The sequence below is a fragment of the Mustela putorius genome, unplaced genomic scaffold, assembly GCF_011764305.1.
Source record: "Mustela putorius furo isolate JIRA1106 unplaced genomic scaffold, ASM1176430v1.1 tig00003834_pilon_pilon_pilon, whole genome shotgun sequence".
Lineage (NCBI taxonomy): Eukaryota > Metazoa > Chordata > Mammalia > Carnivora > Mustelidae > Mustela > Mustela putorius.
In genome coordinates, this window is record NW_025421987.1 from 6,685,389 (window position 1) to 6,710,171 (window position 24,783).

The following is a 24,783-nucleotide window of genomic DNA, read 5'->3' on the forward strand; positions in this document are numbered from 1 at the left end:
GGGGGGTTGTTGTATAAACTCTAGCAGACTTTGAGCCATGGTATCCTCTAAGGCTAGCTCTTTGTAAGGCAATAACTATGGGTCTGATTGACCTTGGTAGTATTACCGGGTCATATTTTTACATGGCTGAATTGTTCTTGAACAATTTCTACAATGTCCTAGGTACAAATAGCTTTTCTTCAACACCAGGCATGCGTGTCTTATCTTCCTACCTATTCTCCCCACACTCTATTCTTTCATTACTTTTATAAAAGAAGAACTATTGCAGGGTATCCAAAGAAAACGCATCCCCATTGACTTTTTTCTTTCAGCATGTCTTCTTTTCATGCTATGTTATAGTTGAAATATTGCGCTCATGGACTTCTGGTCTGTTCTTAAGACAGACTTTATTTGCGAGTTTATCTTGTTGTTTGGGGGCTCCACTATCACATGGAATAACCACTTTTTCATTTTTATCCTAAGAAGGAAAAGAGCTAAGAAAGGGATGTGATTCTATCAGCAGTTCGCCTAGGAAAAATTCCAATCTTTTTTCTGACCTGCTCTTCAAGGAAACCGCAACGTCATCACAAAAGAGAATGAAATTGCAGTCAATTCTTGACTATCAAAATATTTCCAAGAAAATATCATTTTCGAATAAAAAAGTAAAACCCGTTCCTATGAAAGCAATTATTTTATCTCCATGCTTCAACTCAGCGTTGTGAAGGGGGGAAAGTACTGTCCTAGAAACCAAGAGTCAGGCAAGGTACCAGCAGTGTCCCAGACAGCATATTCGAGCAAAGTAGTTGAAGAGAACTTAAAGATACAGCAATTTACAAAAGGGTACAGAGGGTACAATGAAACCAATGACAGACAGTGAAATGCTGAGGGGATTAGGGTTGCCTTCTCAAGGGCTGAGTGAGCTATAGATGTAGATATAGAAGGTGTGGGACTCTGATGGAAGCTGCAGACATCATCCTACCATCATCACCATTATTCCTGTTGGGGGAATAAATACCTCAACCTCATTTTCCCCCAAAATGGTGTCCCTTGATGCCATCTCCCTTTCGCAGAACCCAACTGGAAGCCTGAGGGGGACAGGAGAGTTTGTGCTTATAGTTCACACATGTCAGTCTCCCATGGCACAGAGCAGTGTGGTAAAGGATGGGGAGGAGTTTCCTGGCAAAGAGAATAAGCTAGCACATCGGATCCTGCCACTGGTAAAATCTTGGGGTCCTGTTCTTCCTCTCTGAATTAGATGGTGGTTGGTGATCATTCCAAGACCTCAGATTCTGTGGATACATCTTATTTGAAGAGGAAGAAGTTCATGGCTGAAAAGAATAGGTGAAAGTTACACAAAAAAAGCTTTAAAAAAATTCTCAGCATCCTTATTTCATATCTCCTATGGTATACTCCAAGGGTGACTTTTCTCCACCTTAAAAAAAAAAAAGTTAATGGATAATTAAAATGTCTTGTGTAAAGTATGAATGTGTTACATGGAGTAAACGAGGTATGCTACTTTGGAAAAATTATTTAACTTTTATGTGTGTTTTCTTGAAACATCAATGTAAATGTGAAATGCTTACAGTGTTTGTCATTTTTACATTTTTCTAGATTTAACATACTCATCAAAATTAGATAGCATTGACAAGTTTTGGTTGTCACTAAATTGTAAGCTTGCTGAGAGGGGTACACATGCATTTTTGTGTTTCCTAGTATCTGTGTAATGGGTTTAGCAGTGATTTCATAGAGAATATTTGTATCCTGAGAACTTCCTCTGTGTTAAGCACAATGTTAAATGCCCTTTAAATCATAATCTCCTTCAATCCTCAGGACAAATTTAAGTTAGAGAAGTTAAACAACTTGCTCAAGTCACACAGACAATAAGTGTTATAGCTAAGCGCTAACCTGGGTCTGGGCGACTGATCTATTTGTGCTTCCTACTGGTACGTACATTGAACTGCCACTTCCAAGTGAATAAGTCAAGGGGGATAGGGATATGCAAATGACTTTCTATGCTGTCTGGCAGAGAAGTGCTAAAGACATTGTTGGTGGTTTTATTGGGAGCATCATTATCATTCTGCTGAGGAATATGAAAAAGTTGACACCTCCAAGTACATTAAAATGTGGTGGGGAGTATTAGCTACTTACTCAAATGCCTATAATGCAGGATGGAATAAAGCAAGGATCATAAGACAAGTACAAAAATATATACAACGATAGAGGCCCCACTGAACAATACATGGGGTTTCCATGGTGAAGAGAAGAAAGGATGGAGAGAGCATCATGAACAAAGACTCGGAGGCTGGAACACACAGGGTGTGTACAGGAATCTACAAGGGATGTGATGACTGGAACACTGGGAAGTATAGGGAAACACTAAAAGAAAAGACTAGAAAGGTAGGTTGAACTTTGTGAGGGATCTACTTAATTGTACTATCATCAGTACATATTTTTAGAACTTGTTGACAAGAGAGCTCCACATCAAGTGCCATGATGAAATCTAAAAACACGTTGTCTACTGGGTTTTCCTGATCTAGCAATTTTGCAACCTTGCCAGAAAGAAAATGAGGTATGACTAACCACTCCCAATCCTGCTCTCCTCCAATAAATTTTCCTCACTAGAGTCCATGGGAATCTCTTAAAAGTCATCTCGAATTATGTTACATTTTGTAACATTATGTTACATTTTCCTTAACACACTTGACTGGCTTCTCATTTCCCAGATTCAACATGCTGACCTCTTCAGCCATATCTCTGAATAGACCCCACCCTAAAGAGGTTCCAAACACCTCAAACTTCTTAAATGTGCTCTTCCTCCTGGCAGCATGCACTTCCTTCACACCTCTGTCCCTGCCTCTAGGCGCCGACTCATCTGTCCCTGCTGGGATGCCATCCCTGTGGCCTCCTTCAGAGGTCACCCTGCCGAGCTCCCCAATGCCATTTGTTGCATACCTGTCTTTGTGCATCTGCCACAATATTTTGTTATATTCATTTAGATTTTGGAGGCTTTTTCTTATTTATTTTTATATTCCCAGTTCCTGGAGCAAAGTAGGAATGCATAGATCTTTACAGAGTGAGGGAACAAATGAATGAGGTAGCAGCATTTTCTATAACTAGAAAATATGATATAATTATATTATATAAAACTTAGCTTGAAAGTTATAGAACCAAGAGCTTTCCTGATGGTCTCTTCTTAGATGGTCAGACTTCCAGCACCTTTGTGAATAGCTCACATCTTCTCCACCTCCTTAATTCAATCTCTGAGGTGGCTGTTGAGGTAACCTCTTATATCTTTAACCTGTCCAGGCGGCCATAATATGTTCCTACAGAATTTGTGTGCAGAATTTGTATCGTGTCCTTTTTATTTTAAACATTATCCAAGATCTTTTCCCTTTGGCTTGTGAATTTTTGAAGTTTCTCTTTTGGAAGAGAAACTTTTTCTTTTCCTTCTCTTTACTTCAGTCCCGTGTCCATTAGGTTTAAAGACTACATTCTCTGTTCTGTTTTCTCCCAAGAATTGCTGGAAATCACTTAAACCACTCAAGCTGCATGCTCTCTATCAGTTTATATATTATTCATACACCGGTCAAAAATGATTTGAGATAACTAATTTCATAATTTAGCTTAATGGTTCTCATTTAAGAATGACAAATCAATTAAGAATTGAGTTTTATATAATCCCTTTTCAAAGATAATTTCCTAAATGGCTAAATCTTATCTTCATTAGACTTTATTCTTCAATATTGTTTCTGCCTGGCATTCAACAGTTCTACTTGTTTTTAAACTCATCTTAATGTGGGTCTGCAATAGGGAAGCAAGAGGCTGGTCCCTATTCTACTTATGGAGCAGATAAAGGGATGAGTTAGGAAGACTCCCAGATTCAAGTGCTTAAATGTTATTTCTGTGACTAAATATTTATGTAAATTAAATAGATAGCTTACATCATATAAATATATCCTGTCATCCAGATCTTATTTTAAATCACTTCAATCCTCAAATCTGCTAATACCTAGTATCTCCTGATATCTGTGATGAGAGTTCTGGAAGAATTATGAAAACAGGTTAGGACATGGGGATGATAAGGTGATTGTACAGGCCAGGCCACTTCAGGTGTTAAGGGTTAGTGGGCTTGGGAGGAATGGCTTCTGACTTGGGCAGTCAGGAATCTCTCTGCTGCATCTGTCATCTTCTAGGCAGGGGGTCACCCGAAGGCAAGACAGGAAAGAGGGAATGTGTCAAAGTCAAATAGTTGAGTTTGGAACATGGGGTCCTGGAAGCTGTAACAGCCTGTGACTTGTTCAGCAACATTCAGAGTGACTCATCAGGCACATTTCTCTTAGGTCACTTGTTCATTCTTGAGGCAAATTTTACTTGTCTGAAGAAAGAAAACATTAATATCTTAAGGACCTATCACTAAGATTCATGCGTAGGTAATCAAGTCAGACATTCTGAGCCCACGTTTTACCTTCTGTAATTACAGAAGATTAATATCAGCAGACTACCTGAATATTATTCTTTAAACCCATGGTAGCCATAAGATCAATTTTATATGTGTATGTCTATATGTACGTATGTGTGTATCCATTAAATGCCTAATCCTCCATCTATCAAGTATGGCCTTATTTGGGAATGATGTGGCTCTGTCCTCCAGGTGTGGCCATCTCACTTTATCTGACAACTTCCAAAGAATATACAGTCTTTCTTCACACAATGTTGTGCCTGATGGTAGGTGCCGAATAATTATCTCATTTAAACAAAAATTCATTTTTCTACAGATAAATTTCATTTAACCAACAGAATTCTCTGCAACAATACTAACATCAAAGACTTCATCATACAACTAAAAATTATAACATATACATAATTATTAGAAGTAAAAATATTTGAGTGCCTCTCTGTACTAGGTATTCCACATGTGGTCTTTTACACTCTTAGAACCACCTTGCAAGGTTAGTGTCACAATTTTTGATTTATAGATGAAGAGCCAGGATTTCAGTGAGACCAAACAACTTGTCCAAAATCATCTAAGTAATCAGCGAAATTGCAGTTGGTCCTCAAGTGTGTCAAATTTCAAAGCTCCTCTTCTTTTCTAGACCATTCCTCCTTCTCTACCTCACCGGTTCTTGAAAGAGCAATAACCTCCTCCCTCTCCTTATACCAGGAGAGGAGTCAATCCCCAAGAAACTTGGCTAAAATGGAAGATGCTTCTACTCCTCTGGGTAGATCCTCCCATCAAGTGGTATAGAGGTCATATGACTATTGCTCAGCCTTTTTTCTCTCCTTTTCACTTTTCAAGTTGACTCAACTTACAGCAGCAGTGAGTAAGTTGGCTCTAATTCAGCAGGCTCAGACCCAGCCAAGCAAGACTCCACTGGAGTTTGAGTCCTGTTTCCTCCTCCTCATCCACCCACCTCTCCATTCATTCATTCAACTATCCATGTTCAGTCAGCAAAAATTGTATTCCAGGCACTATCTCATGTGTTAGGGATTTATTCAAAGAAACAGATCTTGCCTTCAGAGAGCTAAGAGTCTAGCAGAGAAGGAAAACATAATTTGCACAAGAATGGGAAGTGTCTAAAGGTTAGTAAAGCTATGAGAAGGACAAGATCGACTCTTCTTTGTGGATCAAGAAAGTTTTTATACGAGAAATGTTTGAGCTGGCTCAGCTGGCATGAAAACACTGTAGACTCAGGAATTTTCCCCGACCCAGGGCAGCTTTCCCCAAAGCACGCTTTTGCCAGATGATTTATGAATTGAGGTATCACTGTGCTTTCTTGTCAGCATGCCATGGGATGGAGTGTTGATGAGAGGCACTTTTCATCTCTGCAACACAGTGGAGAATCTTTGTTATGTGGAGGTGCACACCTTGGGATTTATCATCACTCTGAGACACAGTGCTAACCGTTCGAAGTGATCAATAATCTTTTGTATGACATCCGACATGTGTGCTTCAAGAACCCAGTTCTCATGTTTCCGAAAACTTCAGAAGACTCTCCCACAAACTTGTGATGACATGCCTAAGCTCAAATTAAAATCAGTCTGTAGAATGATGGCCTGCCAGGACACAGTGGAGGCAGGCAAGCATCCTGGTGCTTTTTAAAGCACCAGAGCAGAGAAGAATGTGAATCTAAGTGGAGCGGTTGAAAATAGCTGTATGCTTAGCCATTAGCAGCTGTGGCTGCAAATCAAGGGCCAATCTCATCTAGGCAGTGTAGACAGGCCCCTCCAACATGCATCATTCTTATCTGAGCTCCACATAGCCTTGCCTGATTGGTGATAGAATGATTAGCTCTGTTTTCAAACACAAAACCAAATTATGCATGTGAGCTTGACAGTGAATATTATAAAATGCCTGGGATAAAGTCATGTACCAAGTCCGTTCATTCTTTTGAGTGCTCTCTTATTTGCAGAATACCCACTGCATTCAATATAACGCTTCACATTTTTGGAATTGGCGTTCCACGGATTATATTGTCACTTCGATTTAATGTGATTCCTATGGTCTGTGCTCTACAATCATGTTTTTCCTAATTGATCTCTGTTGAATAGAGTCTAAATATAAGCCCAACTTAAAAAAAAAATCACTGTACTTAAATTCTAGCATATTTGAATTAACAGACCCCATGAAAATGTAAAATTTTATGAACGTATTTAATCTTGAAGCAATTCTAGAATTTGGTGTTTCATACTGTGGAAAACTACTGTGTAAAATATGTTTGCCAATTGCTATTGAAACCATTTGCATTAATAACCTTTCAGAGAAGAAGTAGAAGATGAAAGGCTATTATTAAGTTTTCAAGTGACTTTATTGAATGAAGGTGGGATCATTATCAGAGCTTCCAAAAATGATTCAAAATAGGGATTCCCAGTTCTTAGTCCTGAGTAAAGGAGACACTATCAGTTTAGGAAACAGTGGGGCTTGACCTTGTGTCCACTGAGTCCTTGAAGATGGAGGTCAAGCCTTTTGTTTCATCCCTGCACACTCAGCTCCCCAGAGGGGGTTGGCATAAAGGAGAGGCTTAGTATACATTTGTGGAATTGGTGTGTGCGGCAATATACTGTTGTGAAACCAGTCAACGGCCAAAGAAGTAGGATCAGTTCAGTGTCTGGGTCAAACATGTGGAAATGGGGTCAGGATGACCTCTCTGAGCTTCAGTTTCTTTATCTCTAAAGCATAGCGGCTTCTTCATAAGGGTGCTATGAGATCAAATGCAATAAACACATAGAAATGTTAAGAATAATGCTTGACCCTTAGCAAGAGGTCCTTTAAATGCTTGTAACCTCCATCTCTACCCATCCTTCTATGGCTTCCCCACCCCTCAACCCTTAGCCTAGAGTGTGTGTGTGTGTGTGTGTGTGTGTGTGTGTGTGTGTATTCTGTTACGGCAAATACATTGAATGGAAACCAGACTTGGAAATTGGTCCCAGCCTAATCTCTTAACCTCTAGATTTTGGTTTTCTCATCTGTAAAATGAGGAGATTAGACTCATTCTCCAGATCCTTCTACTTCTAGGTTTTAGCTTGAAGCCTTCTAATTCTCATTTAATTCTTATAAATTAAACAGTCTGTAATTATCTAAATTAATAAGTACTATGTAGGGGCATGATAGACCCACTACCATTTATACCAATATCTGTCCACTTGATTTTAAATATCTTTTCTATAATTCTATGAATTTTCCTCACATTTTAAGGCATCAGCTACATATCAGGTAAATCTTACTAGAATAATTGCAATTTGGGTATTCTTTTTTTCTTTTTTTTTTTTCAAAAATCTTAGCCAACCAAAAGTTAATTTAAGTAAAGCAGATATCTATGAGTTAATTAATTTCTTGATGTTTTAGAAAGTAGTTCAGAATCTTCAAAACTTTCATTTTCATTTTAGGGCTATTAGATATTGTGCTATAATATTGTGAACATGTTGGGAGGTGGGGTGGAGTAGATAATTTTTGGTTAATAAAGAGTTTTATCAATAGAATTCTGAGTAGCAAAAATTTCCCTGAAGCAAAAGGAGAATTATAATGGCATGGAAAGACAAAAACAAATTCAGATGATTTATTGTATTCCTCAGATTTTTTTATCTTGAAGTCTACATAAAAGCAGTCATGACCATCTTGAATTTCTTCAACAGTGATATTCCTTTTGAAAGAGTAGTTCTAAGTATAGGAAATATTAAAAAATTTCCAATCTCATGATAGTTCTTAGTTACTGGACTTTGTGCTCAGAAAGTGTTGTCAGTCTTCACTCATTAGAAATGCAATGAGAAAAATAATGCTTCTATTATTAATTCATGGACTGTAAAAGAATAATTAAATTCTCTTTATGTATTCTTTCTATCTAGTAGTATTGTTTTATTACTAAGATTAAGTGCGTGGCTTTGTAAAAAGATTGCTCTCCATGATGATTTTAGAAAACTAAATGACCAAAAATATTCTAACACAAAAGTTAGTATTTGTAGAAACCACTTCTGTCTCCTTTGGAGAGCCTACAAAAAGAGATTCTACCTGAGACAAATGACTCCATATTTTTTAACATAGACTATTTTCTTTCTTACCTAGGAATTGAGTTCATGGATCAAAAAGCATAGTTGATATAAGACAGGGTGACAAATTATCTATCTACCGTCCACTGAGCACAATCCACGTGGTTTGGGCTGAAGAACTCCTTTTCAGCTATAGAATAATGGTGAGGTTACTTGATTGATAGCTTTTATCCACCTTAAGACACTGATTTTAAAGCTCATGTATGCTGCTTAATTCCTTCATCAGGTACTAGTTGGTGTCTAATAGACACAGCTATTAAAGATGGCCTTTTAATTAGGACTTTGAAAACAACACATTTTGGCAAATCTCATCTAGACATCAGAGTTAGCAAAAGGCAATGGTACCATTAAGTGATTTTCATTTCTTGAATTTTCTTTTGCATTTTAAAAACTTCAAAGTTAAAACAGCTTTTAATTGCTTCCTGGAATGAATCTTGGACCTATAATCAAGCATACAGAAATCCATGTTTCATGTTGCTGTGGGAGACCCATAATGACAGGTCCTAGTATACTTATTTTTAAATGATAGCAACCTGAAATCATCAGTCTGAATCCATGAATTTGCTGGGGAGTGGGGAGGAAAATGTTGCATTTATGCAGGATTGTGGTTTTTCCTTTGGGTAGTGTTATTTGGAATGATTATGGAGTTAAGGGACTCAAGTATTTTTATGGTTTCTTGGGGTGTTTCATATCGATATTTTTTTTCTCTTCGACATATCTTTTAAATAAACTTTCACAAAAATGCTTTCTAAAGGTGCTCTGTCAATGTTTAATTTTCACCTTTTGTGTAGTAATGTGTTGTGCTTCTTTCCAGAATTTGAATTTTTCTAAAACTTTAATACACTGTCACTTTAAAAAAAAAAAAATGGAAAGGAATTCAAATACTGAAGAAAAATGACAGTGTTTCTTTTTCACTTTAAATACCAAGGATTTTCTTCATCTTTTGTTACCAGCTTTCCAGAAATTGTCCATGATTTCATTCATTTGTTCATTCATTCATTCATTCATTTATTGAATAATTACTCAGGTCTTAAAGAATTCAGACTGACATACATGCCTTGCAATTTCTGTTCCCCTCTTTTAATGAAGTAGTAAATATTACTTGAGTTTCACATTCCTACCTCAGCAATCTATAGTTTGAAAAGGAAACTTCGGTCCTCATACTAAGAAACGTTGGTTCCCTTTATTGAGATCAACTTTTTTTTTTTTTTTTTTAAGATTTTATTTATCCATTTGAGAGTGAGAGAGAGCATGAGAGGGGAGAAGGTCAGAGGGAGAAGCAGACTCCCAGTGGAGCTGGGAGCCTAAAGCAGGACTTGATTCTGGGACGCTGGGATCATGACCTGAGCCAAAGGCAGTCGCTTAACCAACTGAGCCATCCAGGTTCCCTATTGAGATCAACTTTGAGGGCACAAGTGTCCAGGTGAGTTCCACAAGTAGCATTTTGCCTCAGAGTTAACTCTAAATAGAGGTATTGCAACATTTAAGATATTATCTTTAGGAATCTCAATTTGGCCTAGATGATCCTGGTTTTTAATAATCCATGGGGTACAAATTTTTAATGTTGGTGTTTCCTCAACCTCATTCCCCCATTAAAGAAGAAGAAGAAGAGAAAGAAGAAGAAGAAGGAAAATAAAATTAAAACAACAAAAACAGAAGCTCAAAAAAGTGAAGCTGCTTGACCAAAGTCATATGACTAGTAGGTGACAGAGCAAGAAAACAAGCCTGTTCTCCTGAGCACAGTAAACTTTCATCAGAGCATTAGACCATGATTTGGAGCCAGGAGTCTAGAGATGAAAAAAGAGATTTTCTTCAATGTATTTTTGATAGAGAAGGAAGCCAGGAATGACCATCAGGCAAGTTTCCTACGTCAAATTCCCCCTTGTCGGACTGTAATCCTAGTCCAGGCCTCCAACCCATCCCCCGCCGTTCTTCCTTCATGGATGACTCATTTAGCCTTGACTGGTAGAAAATAATGGTTTCTTTGTTCTAGCCAAGTTGTTATGCAGATACAAAGAGGAGTACTAGAAGAAGATAGGAAGTCTCCAAAAAGAAGAGAGAAGAAACATTTGCCAGGCCACTTGTGATAAGTCTATTTTCTCAACCCCATGCCAAGACAATCTAGTTTGACCTGCTATTTTCTGAAAAGAAAAATCTCTTACACGAACAGCCTCCCCAAAGTATAAAAATCAAATTAATTTAGTTACCTAATTGACTTGCTGAAAATAATAACCTATCGATAAAATTGAGGCTGTCCTGAAAAGCACAGAATGTCCAGTCACTGTAAGCATAAGGAACATGAACATGGAATACTGAAACCTGCCACCCGAAGGGGAGTCCTCAGACCAGCAGCATGACTTGAGAGCTTGTTAAAAATGCAGAATCTCAGGCTACAACCCAAGTTTAACGAGATCAGCCTGTGCGTTTCTGATGATCCCCAGGCAATTTATATGCACATTAAAGTCTAAGAAGCACTGATTTAGAACACCGGGACAAAGACTGTTTAAGCGAGTCTAAAGGCTAGCCATCATAGGCTAGACGGTCCCAGCCCTTTTATTTTTCTAGTTTCTTTTGACTGTAATTTTTTAGTCTTTAAGACAGGCGCCCCTTGGGTAGCTGTCCCTGTGACTCATAACGTTCATGAACCATTGAAAGTACGATGTTCAGAGTAGGGCCTGCTGCTCCATTTCTCGATTTTAAATGGTTATTTTATTGCAATTCTCTTGACAACCAAGTGAAGCAGAAAACCACACGTGCCTTTTTACTTTTCTCAACATTTCTTAACATCAAAAAAGGCCACTGCCTTCAGTTCTTGGTTATCAAGTGCTAACCGAGTAGAAAATGGCGTTGAGAGGTTCATAAAAACAACAACAACAAAACACCTTTCAGTCGTGATTTTAACTATTTGGGTCACCCTAATCCCTCTCTACCTTTATCAGGGATTACTAATGATTTATCAAATTCACAGATTTTTAGTTTTGCCTTCTCTCCCTTCTATTTGCTTCTCTGATCCACTGGCTAAAGGTAATGGAATTAATAGTGATTAGGATAAGCTAGGAGTATCAAGGGTCCCTGGGCTGGGTAATTGAGAAGAGTCATTAAATTATCACTGCCACTAATATTTATTGAGTTGGGGGGCGTCTGGGAGGCTCAGTGGGTTAAGCCTCTGCTTTCAGCTCAGGTCATGACCCCAGGGTCCTGGGATCGAGCCCTGAATTGGGCTCTCTGCTCAGCAGGGATCCTGCTTCCTCCTCTCTCTCTGCCTACCTCTCTGCCTATTGTGATCTCTGTCAAATAAATAAATAAAATCCTTTCAAAAAAATATTTATTGAGTTGACTGTGTGAGAAGCTGTGCTAAGGGCTGAGTATTTATTACCTGGCTTAATCTACATCTTCTCGGTACCATCAGGACCCACCACAGACTGACATGGTTCCAATAGAGGAACTGTTGGATAATACTAAGTTTTCTTCACCTTAATAACCTCTTGTCTAAGGACTTACTTCTTTAGCATCTGTGCGTCCTTCTACATCTTGAAATATATATATCTATTCAATGCCCTTTTTCCCAGGAAAACAAGAATGCAGAGGAAGAGCTAATCAAACCCTATAATTAAAAATTTGACCTAAAAACGTACTGGTTACAAACACACATTATTTTGTTTTTTTAAAGACTTTATTTATTTAGTAGAGAGAGGGGTGGGGGGCGGAGCAGAATGAGAGGGACAAGCCGACTCCGCATTGATCTTGCCCTTCCTGGCCTCCAGAACTGGGAGAAATAAATTTGTTATGTATAAGTCACCCAAACGATGATATTTTGTCAGAGCAGCCACAGCCAGGACACTATGTGAAACAATACATTTTTTTTTATTTATTTATTTATTTTAATTTGACAGAGAGAGATCGCCAGTAGGCAGAGAGGCAGGCAGAGAGAGAGAGAGAAGGGAGGAAGCAGGCTCCCTGCTGAGCAGAGAGCCCGATGTGGGACTCGATCCCAGGACCCTGAGATCATGACCTGAGCTGAAGGCAGAGGCTTAACCCACTGAGTCACCCTGGCGCCCGATACAATATATTTTTATGCAGAGAAACTTTTCAAGAACACTTGCATTCTATATATGGAAGCTGACAGATATTTATTCTTTAAAAAGAGCATAGACATGCAAGACGGGGTGCATCCTTGCCTTTTCAAGACACTTAGGGCTCTGAATCTTCTTATGGTTTGGGATAATAGTAATTATTATTTGGTGTCCCTCATGTTCTGGTCACAACACTAGGTTTGTTGGTCACATTAATACACATTGTCGGGATGCCTGGGTGGCTCAGTCAGTTAAGTGTCTGCCTTTGGCTGGGGTCCAGATGGTCTTGGGATCGAGTCCTGTGTTGGGCTCCTTGCTCAGTGGGGAGTCTGCCTCTCTACCTGACGCTCCCCCTGCTTGTGTTCTCTTCATTCTCTCTCTGACAAATAAAAAATCTAAAAAATCTAAAAAAAAAACAAAAACAAAAAAACATATTGTCGTCACATTAAGTCAGTGAGTAGGTATTATTAGATTCACCCCATAGATGAGGAAAATGAGATTTAAAAATTTGAAGTAGTTTGCCCAACTTTCCAGGGAAGTGGGAGAGCCAGAATGGGACACCAGGTCTGTGAGAAACTCTGCGGTGCATTTGCTCGTGCTGGGGAAAGCTAAGGGAGGGTGATTTGGATAACAGGTGCCATTTGGCCAAATTACCCTGTTAGATAGACTTGAAAAGCCGATTAAAGCTACTGATTGATCTGTTGAAAGCATTATACCTGGGGAGAACAATCAGCCAAATAAACAAGATGTTCTGGTGAACAACTGCCCTCACGTGTAATGATTACTCTACTTTTGAAAAGTAGGTGATACTAACTCCGTAAGAAATCTCGCAGTGGTTTATTTTAAATTAACCTCCTCCTGTTTCCTATTTGGAAAAACAGTATCTTTATTTATCATTCTGGAGCTGTTTGCAGGCCTCTCCTTGTCATGTTTATTATCACGAATTGTTTTGTGATGACTGATTGTCCCAAATCAAGGACGGCAAGATAGCCTTGCCTTCAGTTAAAACCACCAGAGGGACTGGCAGAGGTCAGTAGGATACACCAAAAAGCAAACACCTCACATGCAACCAGTGGCATCATATAGAAGTTCAGTCCCACATGCAACCAGTGGCATCATATAGAAGTTCAGTGTGTCATATTTAAAGATGATGAGAACATGCTCATTTTATACTTACCTGGCAGGGGAGATACCATGATCACGAAGGTGGTTTTCCCAGGGCGAGGCTTATCCATTGCACTCCGGATGTGCTGACCCCTGCGATTTCCCCCAAAAGAAAGACAATTATCATATGATCTCCCTGATATGAGGAAGTTGAGAGGCAACGGGGGAGGTTTAGGGGATAGGAAAGGAATAAATGAAACAAGCTGGGATCAGGAGGGAGACAAACCATAAGAGACTCTTAATCTCACAAAACAAACTGAGGGTTGCCAGGGGTGGAGGGGGGGTGGTGGTGGTGGTGGTTGGGTTACAAACATTGGGGAAGGTGCGTGCTATGGTGAGTGCTGTGAAGTGTGTAAACCTGGTGATTCACAGACCTGTACCCCTGGGACTAATAATACATTATACATTAATAAAAAAAAATGAACACGCTCATTTATAAATGTCCTACTTTCATTAATGGGAAAGCACATGACAGTTATTTTAATTAATTCCAAATCATTGTTAAAACATTTTTTGAACATGGAACTTCTTTTGTTAACCGAAGTTCACTTAAATCTTGGGTAATATTTTTAATGATTTATTAATTTTACCCATTAGTAAATTTGACTCCATTGTAACCCACTATGCAAACATAGCACATATTCTCCAGTTATCATAAATTGCTGAATGTTTTAACTTGGGAATAATCTAGTGCAACATTCTTACCAATGAGGAGAGTGAATACAGAGAAGTCACATAGCTATTAAATGTCGATGTTTGGACATTGACCAAGACAATTGACTTCAAGGCAAATGCCCATTCTAGCAAACCATAGTGATAGTGTGTCTCTGAAACGGCAAAATCATCATTTTGTGTAAGTAACACTTGTTCCCCACTGGGGTAATATTTCATGACATGACACATATAATTGTCATACCAGGAGGTTAGGAAGATCCTTTAAAGTAGGACCCATGTCATATCTAGTTTTGATTCTACACAGTGCATAACTCATTTCAGGGGTGCTTTGCATGTTGTTGATTTTTGGATTTTACCCAAACCCTTCCTATAGATATCATCCCATCTATGATCAAAAAGGAATGTTGACCAGTAAACTTTTTTTGGGAGGGGAGGGGGTCCATAGAAAACAGATCTTCATACATTGGAAAAGTATTCTATTTTGTTGTTGTTGTTGTTGTTACCTCTTATATCAAACTAGTATTTTGTGACCCTTTACAAAAGAAAAGTATTTTAACCACTCTTCCTTAGGTATGGGGTTGAAAACATTTGTAAACTGAATTAGTTCTACTGGTTACCCGAATGTCAACATATACAGGCACTGAGATATTTTGCGTCAAGGATCGTAACATCGTTTAAACACAGTGGCCTTAAATAAAAAGCAAACATTCTTTTCTCCCTTACGTGGACCATGTAGAGGAACAAAAACCTATACTATCGACTAATTCTTGCTCTTAAATGACCGTTATGGACTTTCAAGTTAGCACGTTCCCAAAGCAAACGGGATTGGGGAAGGGTTGGCTTGACACCTTAGCTGTTACTACTCTCCTGTCAGCTGTCACTGTGGGCCTAAAGCAAACGAGAACCACTCTGAGCTGAAACCCAGTTGCTGCCAGAGTGAGTGAGGAGGGCAGGGAAAGATTGTGTTACTCAGTGACAGCTGCATCTTTCCAAAAGAATTAGCTACCTAATTCCTCTAATGAAAATGTACCTTTTCTATAAATTGGAAGAGGAATAAAAATGGAAATAGAATTGGTGTTTTTACCAAGACTCAACAAGCTTCCTAATCTGATGCTAAAGCAATTAAAAAAAAAAAAAAGACATAACTATCTGTATATTCTTTGATCCAGTGGAAGTTTTCAAATTTCTGGGCCTGTGGTTTTAAGTGCTCGGCCCTCCTTGGTAAGTCGGTGTTAAGGATTCCTAATCCAAACCATAGAAAATTTAACCATTGTGTTTCTTGGGAGAAATTTCTTATTTTATTTCTTCTTCCTTTTTTCATTCAGGATCTCACAACGACCTTCACAAGAACTATTACAAAAGGGAAGCAAGGTCACCTATAAACTTGATGACACGCCATCCTGTAACTGCTCGCTGTCTTTTCTGCTTAAGGATGGGAGAGTTAAATGAGATGACATTTGAAGGTTTTCTTGCCCCAGTGTCCTGTGAGATTCAGATTTTAACTGTTATAATTACATACCCTCTCTGGCTCTTAAAACCAAATCTGCCCTTTGCTTATGATCTTTTCCACATGAGTCTTTGATGTCTCATGGCGTGTCTCATGACGGTATGACAAAGTGCCACGTTGTTTTCAGATCTTCATATGAGGACACAGACGGGCGTAACCATCTCAACCCATGAATGCAAACACTCCTCTGCCCTGTAGAAAGGTTGAGTTCTTTTCTTTAAACATTGCTCTCCACCAACATTAAAATACAAAATCCTAACTGATCTTCTAGATTTTGAGATTTACATTTGATGTTCAATTTCTTTTATTTATCTTTTGTCTTGCTCTTTCAGGTTGCTCTGTCTTCTAAGCTGTTGTTGAACCATTTGGTTATCACTGGGAATTTCTGTTTCAAATAATTTATTTCTTCCAGATTCAACCATTGCCTGCCTAGGGAGTTATTCCCTAACATTTTGCATCTTCAAACTTTAATAGATGGAAGTGGAGAGGAGTAGAGGATTGAACCACTAATGAGGTCTTTCCTCTTCCTTAAAGATACTCTAGGGTGTTATAAGTGCTGATAGTGGGACTTTCTTAATAAAATTACCTGTAGCTCTTGTCCTCTGAAGGCAACAATCATAGAAGTAAGATCCCCAATCATCTTCTTGTCTCTTCCACATGTGTGGCAATATATTGTTCTACTTATTGTGTTAACACCAAGCTAGGGAGTTCTATCAAGAAGCTGGGAGTATTGACCTAGGAGTGGGGACCCACTCTAATTACTGTCTTTTTAGAATAAGAACTGAAGATAATGACTAATCTTGTTTTCAATGAAAAAACTTAGTTCTCTTTAGTCCTATCATACCATAACTTCTCATATGGGGCTGATGGAATCTTACGGCTAACTTCTTCCTCCATCCATCCGCATTTATACTAAATGAGGTGCTTATGGAAAACAGATAAAACTTGAATCTCTTGTTTCCTTATTATCTTGTATAGAAGTGTTGTGATTTACCTTCACTAGTTAAACAGCAGGTCCTTAAGCCTTTTCTTGACTTTGGAGGACTGATGTTCTCACAGTTTCTTCTCCTTTTTTATTTATTTATTTTTGGTTAGTCACTTTTTCTTAACTGTATGGAAAGGACTATTTTTTCTTCTATAGCAGCAATACTACCTTTTAGCCTCTTAATATCCTTAAGTACAGTTTATACTAGGAACTTAATAAAAAGAATGACAAAGGAAGTGAGAAAACCGAAATTTGTCATATCAAATATGTTGACAAAACCTTGTCCCAAACACTGTCGATCACCTGTGCAACATTGATTCATTTCTCTGGTCCTCCTTTTTCACTTATCTACCTTTCTTTGCAGTCATATACTTGAAGGGAACTCATCAATCCACTCCTGGTCTCAGGGGTAGGTCCTAACTGGTCTAAAACAAACATGATGGTTCCAATGCTTTTGTCCATGACTGGTTTAAGCTAATGAGCTAAACATCTGGGAATTTTTTTTTTTTCCCTCCTGAAACCTGTACATGGAAAAGGCGGCTCTATTATTCTTCCCTGGCCATTGTTCTCTCTGGATATGTCATCCAGACCTGTTTTAATCATCTTATGCCCTTACAGGAAACAGCAATAAAAGAATCCAAGGCACAGAAGAACTCAAAGGTGGGCCCTGAAGATACCATGCCTTAGGGCTCCCCAGTCTCTGGGCTTCTTGCTAGAAGAGATAATTCACATCCTTATTGTTGAAGCAAGCCCAATCAAGAATTTATGTGACTTGAATCTATAATCATCCTGATAAAAAATTATTCCATATTTCTATTTTTCTGGAATGTCTAAAAATAAGACTTAAAGCAGTATACTCTGCCCTCCCTTGGGATCGTAGGTCTTGTAGAAAGCAATGAGGAAAGTAATGAGGGAGTAAGAATTAGGTTATGTTTACATACATGCAGCAATACAGCTATGACCAAAATATTTAATCTAAAATGTCCTCACAATTCCAAAAGTTTGACTTTAAGAAGTATTAATGAAAATTCCATTATTCCCCCTGATGTTTATAACTTCTGATTAGAGATCATGAGAATGTGGAATGACCATTGGAATATAGAATGATGGAATCTTCCAGTCCCCATTGGCCACTACCAGACCTGTATTGTGCATCCCACTTTAGCATGGACAATCGGGAAGCCTTGCTATGTGCACTACAGGGGTAAGCAAGAGTTGGATATTTCATTTTTGCCTTTCCTTATGGTGTCGCTCATGCACGGAGACCATCATCAAGTAAACACCCTTCAGTTCCCATTTGAAGAAAGGAGATCTGTATTATTTTACCTTAAAACGCACAACAGAAAGAACTTGATGCAATTCCACATCTAATTTCAGAAATCTGCTGCATGAGAAGTCTTAGTAATGGATTTGAATGCATCCTAGAGTTTATTGTGCCAATATCAATTGAATTAAGACTTCAAACCTTTTCAGGGAACTTCTCATCCTTCATTTCAATTGAATGCACAGACTGTTTTCAGCTACTGAAGAGCTGGCCCTGAAACGCAAAATGACTACCTCTCAACCAAGGTGGATCACAGAAACCCACAACATCAAGTTTTGATCAGGATCCAAAATTTTTTTTTTTTTTAAGTATAGACAATGATTGCTACTCTTTCCAGATTGGGACAGAAGTCCCAGACTCTAGAATTTTGCCCTGCTCCGGCCACTTTATTTCTGTGTAATTAGGCAATAATTTACCTCCTTGAATTTCTGATTTTAAAAAACCGACATTAGAGGTGCCTAGGTGGCTCAGTCGGTTAAGCATCCAACTGCTCTTAGTTTCAGCTCAGGTCTTGATCTCAGCGTTGTGAGTTCAAGCCCTACCTGAAAGAAAGAAAGGAAGAAACTGATATTAAAACGACAACAACCAATTTTGCCAAATAGGTTCAAAAAAGATTGTCAGAAAAAATACATGACAAACAAAAAAGGACTATAAAAATATCAGGTACCACTATTTTTATTAGTCTAACTTTCATTTGGGAGAAGACTTAAAAACATGCCCAAATTGGTTGCATTCTAAAGCACTGAGATGCCAAACTTGGGTGTAAGGACACTTGGACCTCCTTACGGACCGCCAGCTCTACACTTCCCAAGTATCATCAAATTCATGACCTCTTTGTTTTATCTTTTTAAATTTAAAATGGTGTTAATTTATCAGAAGCCTATTGAGTTCTTATTATATCCTGATCTTCTTTGGGACATGAAGGATACAAAGACATGTAAGAAGCCTATAATCTAGCAGCGGGAAGGGCCCAATTAGAAAAGATAATTATGGGGCAGTAAGTAGGAAGACCATGGTATGGGCAGAGGAAATGGGAAATCTGAGGCAGAATACCTGTTCCAATTTGAGGTTCTTGATCTCAAGTGCTGAGCAAAAATATTATTTAATTTCTCCCTAGTAACCAGTTCTCATTAATTTTCTCAAGTATCCCAGAACAGTATAGCCAATATGAACCCCGATGTAGACTTCCAAGGTTCTACAGATTCCCCCACCCCCAGAAGTTTTGAAACAGATGCAGAAGAAGGCTCACTAAATGATTCATTTTCAGCTCAACTTTCATTATGTTGATAGCATTTTTGAGGGCAAGGGATATACCAGAGCCCTCTGAATGCCAAAAGGAGAATGAGGTTGTTGGCTAAGGGTGTGTTGAATAGGTTAGGATGTTACGCCTGAAATACTTCTTTTTCTTCCTGAGAATTGTGTTGATGGCATGTTTTATGGGAGTCCTTAGTTGGAAGAAAGTTGAGGCAAAGGGAAGGTGCGTTATTTGCAAGAATTTTAATCATGAGAATAGATGAAAGGGAAGAGGTAATAGAATTAAGAATCTTGATTGATAACTTGTTGAATTACCACTTAGAGTTTTAAAACAATTACTCTAAATACACCTTTTTTGTAATAAGTAGACGTCTAACCAAAGCAGAAGGAATACAGTTTCATTTTACCATCCATTCCTGTAGGACCCATCCATTCACTACTAACATGTGGCTAGGAAGTTGGGAATAAATGCACAAAAACATACATCCCACCTGACTCACTGACCATATCACTGTGGCAAGTTCCATGCTATTATTTGGAAATTTTCTTACCTTCTGAAATTGAAATCAGGAAGTGAATACTTATTTAGATGAAAAATGGAGCTTGGGGCACCTGGGTGGCTCAGTGGGTTAAGTCTCTGCTCCGGCTCAGGTCATGATCTCAGGGTCCTGGGATCAAGTTCCACATCCGGCTGTCTGCTCAGCAGGGAGCTTGCTTCCCCCCCCCCCCTCTGCCTGCTTCTCTGCCTACTTGTGATCTCTCTCTTCCTGTCAAATAAATAAATAAAATCTTAAAATAATAATAATAATAAAGAAAAATGGAGCTTAACAACAACAACAAAAATTAATCAATGTTTTGGCAGTCTCACACTGCTTAATCATGCTACAAATAGTGAATGGGCTTTTACACACAGACTCTCTTACTGGTGGCCCTAAAGGAACTTTCTGTGTTCCTCCCCACACTGGTGTCTCTCCTGCCACGTTTCAACTATCACCCTTATGGGTGTTGGAAACTCAGTGATCACTCCTCCATAGTGTTCAGGTGACTATTGTTGTAGTCAGTTAGCCCAACATTTAGCAGTTTAAAATGACTGCTGCTTTCTGCTTACAGTTTTATGAGTCAGAAATGTGTCACCTCTTCACTGGGCAGTCCTCCCTTAGGGTTCTTATGAAATTGCAGTCAGTTTTTGGTTATCTGAAGGCTCAACTGGACTGGGTGTCCAAGATAGTACACTCATAGGGTTGGCAGTTGTAGCCGACCACTGTCTGCAGCTCAGCTGGAGTGTGGGCCAGAAGGTTTACATGTAGCTCACCAGCGTGGCAGTCTCGGGACAGTTGTATTCTTTTTTTTTTTTTTTAAGATTTTATTTATTTATTTGACAGACAAAGATCATGAGTAGGCAGAGAGGTGTTGGAGGCAGGCCCCTGGCCAGGGCGGCCTCCACCATTAAAAGATGGCGCCTGGCTAGTTGCCAGGTTAGGATTGCCTCGTGAGACTAAGCGGAACACCCAAAGAGGAAGTAAACAGCATTGGTTGCTAGCGAAGTTGTTGGTTTAGGTGCACAGCCTGATTCGCTCCCTCCTGTACCCTGCTCGCTGATTGGTCATGTAAGCGTATATAAGTGTGTAGACTTGTGGAAATAAAGAGAGAGAAGATGCATCCGAACCAGGGTTCTTGTCGTCCTTGCGGGGCGAGGGCGATAGAGAGGCAGGCGGAGAGAGAGAGGGAAGCAGGCTCTCAGCTGAGCAGAGAGCCCCATGCGGGGCTCGATCCCAGGACCCTCAGATCATGACCTGAGCCGAAGGCAGAGGCTTTAACCCACTGAGCCACCCAGGTGCCCTGACAGTTGTATTCTTATACGGAACCTCAGGGCTGTAAAACATGAGTGTTTCTGCTCACAAGATAAAAGCCACATTGCCTCTTGTGACCTAACAAATCACATAACGTTACCTCTGCCATGATCTATTGGTCACAAAGAAGCAAAGAGCTCACTTAGATTCATAGGAGGGACTTTAGTCTCCACTCCTGATGCAGGAGTAGCAAGCTCTCAAGGAACATGGGGGATGAGAGATATTTGGTACACATCTTCGGAAAAGAAAATGTACCCAAAGTGGTGAAATACTGCTCTGCATGAATTTCAATACTGTTTATTAGTTCTGCTGTTGAATATTCTATAATATTGCTAATGTTGCATTAGCTCAGTTCTTTCTAGTTCTCTTGATATTTATTTTTCTTCCTTCTTTTGATGAAGTAAAAAAAGAATCACTTAGTGGAATCCAATTTGCTGGTTTCAAATACAGGTTAGTCTCCATGTAAAGCTGTAGTATTAGATTATAGAAGATACACAGTTTACTAGGAATACTTGCTCCCTTCACTTCCATATTCCAGTCAGGTGGCCTGCTTGTTTTTACACATGGAATGCTTCCTTGTAATCAGACTTGGTCTGGGAAGGAATTCTGGAAGTTTCTTCACATTACAGAACTTCTGGCTCACCATCATGCTTATTATTAACCTTGATTCCCCAATGTCTGTTACTCAGAGCCACTATCTAGATGCAAAAATACTGGTCTGTGATTTTTGAACCCTGGGCTATGCACCTGTGCGTTGTTTGGACAGCTAGGACTCCTGCCTTAATAACATTCTTGAACTTGACCTTTGGTATCAGTCCTTATCTTGTGGAACTCTAGTTCTTAACCACGGATAGATCACCTTAAGAATGAGAGTAGGAAGGCTGTTCATAGTTCTTTCAACAGACATTTTAAGATCAAATGTTACCTTAATATAAGATTGCTTTGTGATATCTGAGCACAGTATTTTTGATTCTCACTAGAATCTAGGTTCTCTGGATGGTATAACATGCTGATTAAGAGCTTAGTATTAAGAATTAAATATTCTTAAGAGTTGAATCCTGGGCATGTAACTCCCTGGATCTCAGTTTTCTCATCTTTAAAATGCAAATAATATTAGAATCTACAAGAAAGTATTGTTATGGAAAATAAATGAGATAGTGAAGCTCTACCCCTTGGTCTAGTAACTGCACTTCATAAATACTCAACAGTATTAGGTGTTATTATCATCATCATCCTCATTATTTAAAGTAGGAGTTTTACTTTTCAGCTTTGTATATCTAGCACCTATGATAATACCTCTCATATGATAAGCCCTCAACATTGAATTAAAACTTGCATATCTGTTGAATCTTGAAAAAAGATAAATTGGATGAAAGAGTTTAAATTTTTGTCAAAGCCAAAATTATTCTGATAACACATCTAGGCATAAAAAAAAAAATTTAGTCATACCAGGATTGGTATCACTGGCATGATCTGCGACCTGCAGTGTGCAACTGAAGAAGCAGAAAGGAAGAAGAAGACAGGTTCAGCAGTGTTGGAAGTAAGTCCAGCCAGACCACTGGCATGCGGTGTCTTGAAAGACAAAAATGGGTGGAGGGCATGTGGCTCAGCATATGGCATTGTCAAAGTCCAATAATGCTACAAGGCATGGCTAGAAGTACTGAATGGGGGTTAGCATCTGGGAAGTCTGTCCAAGACCCAATGATAACCAAAGACCAAATCCTTATGCCTGGAAAAGCCCAGAAAAGCCAGGCAAGGCCTCAATCCAAATAAGCTCAGTCTTAGGCTAAGCAAGTGTAGTAAGAGAAACAGGCATGAGCCCAGAACTGCAAAGACAACTTGGGGATTCAGACTCAAGAATAAAGCTTACATGCAAATGCTAGATCAGAAACAGACTGGGAGAAATAATGCTAAATCTTTGGAATATGAACTGGAGTTCAGAAAATGTCCCTTGATCAAGATCAAGGTAAATTTTAGACCCTAAGGCTGGACTGAGTCTGCAAATAGAAGTCACATGACCCCAGATGCGAGGAAGAAAGATTTGAGAAATCATTTTTGAATGAGATTTTTCTCTCATTTTGGATCTGTAGCAAATCTCTATAAGAGCATAATTTCAAACATTCTCTAGGTGGGAGGGTGAATTAAAGTTAAATTTAAGAATAATTTACTTTTGCATTGGTTATGGTGGTACATTTGTGTGTTTCCACAGTAACCTATGGATATTACCCTCTCTTTCTGTCTCTGCCTCTCTTACTTTATTTAAATATAATTCATTTAAGAGAACCATGCAACTCATTCATTCATAATGAATAAAAATTCACTCAAAATTCAATCTACAGGGGTGCCTGGGTCACTAAGCCATTAAGAGTCTGCCTTCTGCTCAGGTCATGATCCCAGGGTCCTGGGATCGAGTCCCACTTCAGGCTCCCTGCTCAGAGGGGAGCCTGCTTCTCCCTCTGCCTGCTGTTCCCCCTACTTGTGTTCTCTCACTCCCTCTCTGTCAAATAAATAATTAAAACCTTTAAAAAATCAATCTACAATTCAAAGATTTTTAGTATATCCACAGAGCTGTTCAGCCATGACCACAGTACATTTTGGAACATTTCATCACCCCAAAAAGAAAGTCCATATCCCCTAGTAAGTCATTCCCAATCCCATCCCTCGCCTCCTAGCCCCTGACCATCACAAACCCACATTCTATCTCTATGGATTTACACATTCAGGACATTTCATTAAATGGAATCATACAGTATGTGGTTTTTGTGACTGTCTCCTTTCACTTAGCATCATGTTTTCAAGGTTCATCCAGTTATCCAGTTATTATGTTGTAGCATAAATCAGTACTTCATTCCTTTTCATGGCTGAATAATATTCCTTCCTATAGACATATTACATTTTCTATTCATCAACTGTTGAACATTAGGGTTGTTCCTACTTTTCAGCTATTATACATAATGCTGCTATGAATATGTGTATAACATATATTCACATGTTGTCTGGACATATGTTTTCAATCATTTTGGATATATACCTACCAGTACAATACATCTCATTCTCAATTTATTTTATTTTATTTCATTTTATTTTTTAATAAAAAATTATTTTTATTTTGTTTTTCATTTTTTAATAAAAATTTTAAATAAAAATTATTTATTATTTATTTATTATTTTATTTAAGTTTTTTGTTATCTCAATAAACTGTTTTATAATTTTCTCTTCCATCCCACATACTCCTTTTTAGTCTTAAAGCATAAAAATAAACACAACAGATAAAGCGCCTGTGTTCAAGCTTACATTCCTCTACAAAGCTGTAAGCCCCTGAGAATAAAAACTGTAATAATTCTATTCCATGACCTATCCACATTGCCTACCACAGCTCTGCTCATTAAGTTAATACAAGAATGAATTAGTATACCATCAACCTTTAGAAA

The 24,783-nt window shown here is 38.6% G+C and overlaps 1 pseudogene; it reads left to right on the plus strand.

The window, feature by feature from the left end:
* Positions 1 to 13,762: 13,762 nt before the first annotated feature.
* LOC123394659 lies at positions 13,763 to 13,890 on the plus strand (annotated as a pseudogene).
* Positions 13,891 to 24,783: the final 10,893 nt, after the last annotated feature.